This window comes from Vicia villosa, linkage group LG1 (assembly GCF_029867415.1).
Source record: "Vicia villosa cultivar HV-30 ecotype Madison, WI linkage group LG1, Vvil1.0, whole genome shotgun sequence".
NCBI lineage: Eukaryota > Viridiplantae > Streptophyta > Magnoliopsida > Fabales > Fabaceae > Vicia > Vicia villosa.
In genome coordinates, this window is record NC_081180.1 from 181,366,717 (window position 1) to 181,372,583 (window position 5,867).

The 5,867-nt window shown below is 32.6% G+C and overlaps 1 long non-coding RNA gene across 9 annotated transcripts; it reads left to right on the top strand.

Moving 5' to 3' along the window:
* The first annotated feature begins 300 nt into the window (after positions 1 to 300).
* On the top strand, positions 301 to 5,577 carry LOC131620955 (uncharacterized). 9 transcript variants are annotated; one of them, XR_009289407.1, is made up of 11 exons: positions 301 to 978; positions 1,730 to 1,823; positions 1,964 to 2,039; positions 2,259 to 2,548; positions 2,703 to 2,799; positions 3,057 to 3,093; positions 3,296 to 3,424; positions 3,530 to 3,609; positions 4,628 to 4,825; positions 4,998 to 5,051; positions 5,175 to 5,577. It is a non-coding gene; the product is annotated as an uncharacterized LOC131620955 (long non-coding RNA). The 9 variants fall into 9 exon arrangements; XR_009289408.1 differs by having other exon boundaries at positions 301 to 972; XR_009289403.1 differs by having other exon boundaries at positions 302 to 978; positions 1,730 to 1,829; positions 3,547 to 3,609.
* Positions 5,578 to 5,867: the final 290 nt, after the last annotated feature.

The window sequence follows — 5,867 nt, forward strand, 5'->3', positions numbered from 1 at the left end:
TGACAAGATTTTTTATCTATTCGTCAATCATACTTCTATCAGATCTCAATTATTTATTTTATGATTTAAATATTACAATTATAATTATTGATCTTGAAATATAAGCAATCCATTCTCGATTAGATGCACATGCCCTCTCTACTTATGTCATAGCACTACAAGAAAATATCAATTTAGCTACCAAAATCTTGCTAGATATTTATGTTCTAGCTAATTTGTAGTCTATTACACGTGCTTATACCACAAACGAATTTTTCATAGCCATTAGTTACATTTTTAAAATGATTTAACAAATTATATTTTCAATTTTCTTATAAAAAATCATTTGTTCACTTTGACATTTAAAATAAAAATTGTGAGAGAATTTAAATAAAAATAACAAAAAGTCTTTTGTCATTTGCTTTTTTATTAAGGACTTTTCCAATTGAAATCACTCAACCTCTCTTTCTCTTCGAGCTCAATCCCTCTCGGTCTCAAACAATTTCTCTCAGCTTTAGAAGATTTGTGTCTTTCTCTGGCGCTCAATAAGTGATAGAGAAAAGTTGTTGGTGGTGGATGACGGTGCACTCTTGTTCTTCTGAAAATAATCGCTTATTCGGATAATCTCGCCGCACGTATACTTCGGAGCTCTGATAGTTGGAATCGGGATTGACTCTTCATTGTAGATTTGATTGTGTTGTGCATCCTCGTTTGATTTTGGTATATGGAATTTGCGGTTATTAGCGATGGAAAAAATGAACGGGACTGGAAACGAAAGTTTTAGCAGCACGAATATGGAATGCATTAGAATAGCATTCCATATTTCTGATTCTCTGATCTATACAATCACATTTCAATTTTTATTTTTTCTAAAGAATTGAGAGTGTGTCTAACAATATCGTTAAATTGGATATCATTTTTAGGGTTCCTGTTTCAGTTGTGTCTCGAAAGACAATCTCCATGATAATAAGTGAGGCAATGTCGTCCATGAAGGTGAAGGTGTGAAATCTCCAATTTATATATATCCCAGTCAGTTTGCATTTGTTATATTGGTTTGATTTATGTTCTATCCGTTTAGTTTATCGAAACTGTGTGAAATCTCCAATTGCTGTTTAGTTTTGATTCTATGTTTGATGATTTCTGAATGTGTTCTGCTTTGTTTAGACTGGTCAACAAATTATGATGAATGATGAATCTGTTATTGTTTGAAAAGGAAAATTTTGTTTCCAACCTTTAGAAGTATTTAATATTTATGAAGGAATAGAAAAAGTAGCTTATTTGGAAGATTATAAATAGTAGGGCTTATTCATATAGAATTGTTCTATAAAATTGTGTTTCGATTGGATCCTATACTACTGTTTTATGGTTTATACATTATTTGTTAGTGTTATTTAGTCATCTTAAATGCCACGTGTAACAACAGCGAGTACTGCATTTAGAAGTATTTAATATTTTTGAGAAGAAATCACAAAATGCAATTTATTTGGAAGATTATAAGTGCTTGTTCATATTGAATTGCTCTTTAAAACTATGTGTTAAACTGAATCTTTTATTAGTATTATCGTTCATATGGTTTATACATTATTGCGGTTCTGATTGTGTTATATTAAATGAGTCTAGTACTTTCAGTAGTTACTCTACTAAGAGTTTCTTCAATCTGTGAATGAAAAATTCAAATCAAGAGTGAAATGAATCCCCAATCTTTGTTGTTATTCTAACGAGCGATTTGATCAATTCTTTTTGGTTTCAGGATTGGTCGCTCTTGAATGACCTACATGTATTCTTTAAAAGGGAGTGGTGCTTACTGCCAACTATACACAGCTCAATCCAGATATGGTCAAAACGTAAAGGTTTCGAAATATTTCATAAACTTCTCTTAAATAAACTTTTTTTAGTTTCATAACTAAATTGTCATACTTAAAGAATGTATTTTCATCAATAGCTTAATAGATTATGAGATTGATTTTGGATTTTGTGATTGTAGTTGAGTACTAATTATTCTGGAGCTTCCATTGGAGGACATGATGTTGCCCAGCATTCTACAGCTTCAAGGCATTCAGGTATATTAGTTAGTTCTCAGGAGGTGGATGTTGATAATTATAGGGCTCATAATGTTGTTGCTCTGTATACAGGACAGTATAGTTCTGTTTAATGGTCAGCTGCTTTGAGCCCAGCTCCGCGAGTCTGATTTGTTTCTTATCGCTCCCATTATATACTTTATTATATTTATTTGTCGTGCTTCATGTGAAGAGTTGAATGTATTTTTTTTTAATATATAGGTTCCTTAATTTATTACCAAGGGAGCTGCTTCGTCAGCTTTTGATGCTCGTGGAGGGTATTCTTTAGGTGTTTTAGATTAACCCATGTTTGCTTCAGGTGACTATGTTCCATCTTCAAGCCATGGGTATACAAATCCGATCAATTGTATGGTGACAAGAGTTTGGATTATTCTGGAATAGATAGAAGGTAGTATGAAGAACAACCGAGTGGTTACGTCAGTAGGGATTTACCAAGTGATCAAATTGGATGCTATTCTACTGATGTTATTGGATACTGTCATCAACATCAGGTATGTTTTTACTCCTAGAAAGGGATAGTGGTTGTTTTATTAGTTTATCTAAGTATCTATTTTAGGAACCTATTAGTCATACCAATGTACTTTAAGTTTCCTGCATGCTCTTTGTATAATTCATTAATCAGAAATTTATGATCGCATTGATCAGGCAACTTTGCTTCGACAAGAGCAATTCCTGCAATCTCAGTCTCTACAAGCTGCCTCACTGAATGCTGAAAATGAGGACGAGACCGAAGAGCAAAAAGGTATCGAATTTTTGTATGTGTTTCTCTTAGATTCTCTATCTACAAGGTGTCTAATGAGACCTAATGCAGCAATAGCCGTCTGTAACAATTTCCTAATTCACCATTTTAGACTTTTAGTTAGTAAGTTCTAATCAAGCTTTTGGAATTTACATGAAGCATTTTCAGTTTGATTTATTTTAAATTAATTTTTATTTGCTTGTTCTTATATCAAGTTACACATTCCTAATTGTAGCTTATTACTCCAAAAAATTGAACAGATTCAAAGAAAATTGAGCAACAGTCGGGTGAATCATGGTATGATTACCGAATTATCACATGTTTTTCTCTCCAATTATGTATCTATAAGGTCTCTTATGAGACCTAATGCAGGAAAAGCCTTTGTTTGGAGTAAACACTACAAACCTAGTTTTCTTTTTCTTTTTTTTATTTACTTATTTATTCTTCCAATAAATTTGGTTGTCTCTGAGTTGGAAATTTCTTATGTGTAATATGGAAGGTGTTGGAAATGTGCTATCAGATATTTCTTCTGAAAAAGTGTGTCATGTAGAGAGAACTCTTCTATAAACTGCGGCGTGATTCGCCGCATCCGTCTCCTTCTCAAACGGATGTCACAAGACAATCCAAGGTTATCTATAATCAGTTAATCATTGTCTTGCTTGTTTCAAGTTTGATTTGATGTCTTGGTGTTTTTGAAAAGGCTTGCTAATATGCGCCAAAACTGATATTGTAGCATTTCTTCAATGCAAGAAATACAATCTTGGAATCATGGCATCTAGCCGAGGACTCATTGTTGGACGTCTGATTATGCAGGTATTTGGTAAACCCTTCATTCGAGGATGTTACATTCTGATTGCTTGTATATATGAATTAATCTACAGCATAGAAACTTTTAATATTATTTGGGATTTATTATTGAAATTACTTATATGCACTTATTTTTAAATGCTTAAGGTATGAGTGCTTAGTAAAATTGTTTATTCAATCATACAGCCATCAATGAGTCCTCTGCTAGATGCAATTCTTCAAATATAAACATTAACAACTTTGAGTTTCCAATTTTTCATGTATAGAAACTAGGCAAAGAGACTGTTGATTGCTCTGTTTGTGGATCTTGTTTGCGGATCTTCTGATCATACAATTTCTGGTGACTTGGGTTTGTTAGATAAATTGATTCTAAATGCATATGCATGATACATTATCATTATGGTGATAGGTATGGTAAGGTTTATGTGAGAAAAAGACAAAAGGGCAAGGAGAGAGAGCAGAATCTTTTGTAGTGGGTGCTGCACATGGGCCTGCCAGCTGGCAGTAGATGAGTGGAGAATAATTCCTAGGTTTCAGTATTTAATGATTGGCTGCAGCAATCATTAGGGCACGCAGAAATTAGTAGTGGATATACCACATGGGAGAGACTAGGCCTCTCTAAGAGCCTCCTTTTTCTTTCTATCTTTTCTGCATTTTTTCTACAGCTTTCTACTTTTATTTGTAACCCTAGATCCCATTTGAACTCTAGAGAAATTCAAATAAAAGTCAGTCTTTTCTTATATTATCCTGTTTCTGCTATTTTCCCTATTTAGATATTAAATTGATCCTATCATATGGAAAAGGTGAGTTTGTTTGAAGTAATTTAATTTATTCATATTTCATGTTTTGGTTACCAATTACATCACACTATTTGAATTTGAAAAGTTCCACATTTTCCTTAACAAAGAAAATTTTGTTTTGATAGAAATATAACCCTTGCTTATGTTTATCATGCAATATTTCAACGGCTTGCTGGAGATAGGTTTTTTAATCAAATTCTAATGCATTCTTTTCACTGCTAAAGGTTATCCAGATATGGCCACAAGGTACCCTGCATAGTAGTGTGCAGTATAAATAATTAAATTGCATAAAAGCTTTGATGTTATGCTTTTAGAAGTTATGCTATAATTACATTGGATATTATACCACTGAGCTCAATTCGCCGAAAAACGAAAGTCAGACATGTAACCCGGCTGCCAGGACCAGCGACCAAATTCTCCAGGTTTTCCTTTTCTCATTTCAAAGATTTCCTTTCCCTTCTCTTGTATAGCTCGTGATCGAAAACATAGATGCCAGTTTAAGTGTTAACATCTTCACATTTTTATTCCAATTTAACCAAATTAAAATTTGCACTGAACTAAATTTTTCTCTGTAATTGCTCTTTTTTGTGGCAGTTTCATTTTTTATGAATGGCTGCACCATTATTAAGAAACCACTCCACATCGTCGGTATTCAATTTGTTCACCAATGTTGTTCATCGTTTCTCTTCTGGTTATTTCAATTTTCATTTTTTTTTTCAATTTTTAAATCAATTTTCAATGTATAATGTAGCTTTTGATTCTTTGGCGCAGGTTTGCGAACACCATTCCTGATGAGGCGCGTGAGAGTGATGTATTCTGACATAAACTCGTAGATTTGGAAGTTGCATGCCTCACTCTACAATGAGAATTGGAACAATCATTAACAACATCAAGCTGAACCCAAGGTAAGACGAAAAGCTAGTCCGGGTAGCTGGAACCAATGCAAAGATCTTGAAGGAGCCCTCATCGGCGTACTGTTGAGTTCAACTTCCATCTGGGCACACTATGAGGTTGTCGATGTAGTGCACACTATAACGTTTGAATATAACTTTAATTGTAGATGCTTTTGACGCATCAGAATGGTGAGATCACTACATCTTATACATCTTATAATTGACTAATATTATTGATTTAGGCCTTACATTAATTTATGATGTAATATTTTATTTTGTTATCTTAATGAGTAATGGATTAGTCAATGAAGATATATAAATATGAAATTGTTTTTAAGGCGTCTTCTCACTCCTATTAATTAAGTATAAATTTAAATGAATGCTTAATCAAAAAATGAATAATTTTAATTTTTTATTTAAATTAATGCTTAATTATCGATAATTACAATATCATCAAAAATCGTTTGAGACGAATATTTTTTTTATAATTTATAGTCTAATTGGGTTTTGATTAGAAAATTAAAAATCTAATACTTCTAATTTAGCTTGAGATTTGCTATGATATTTTTGT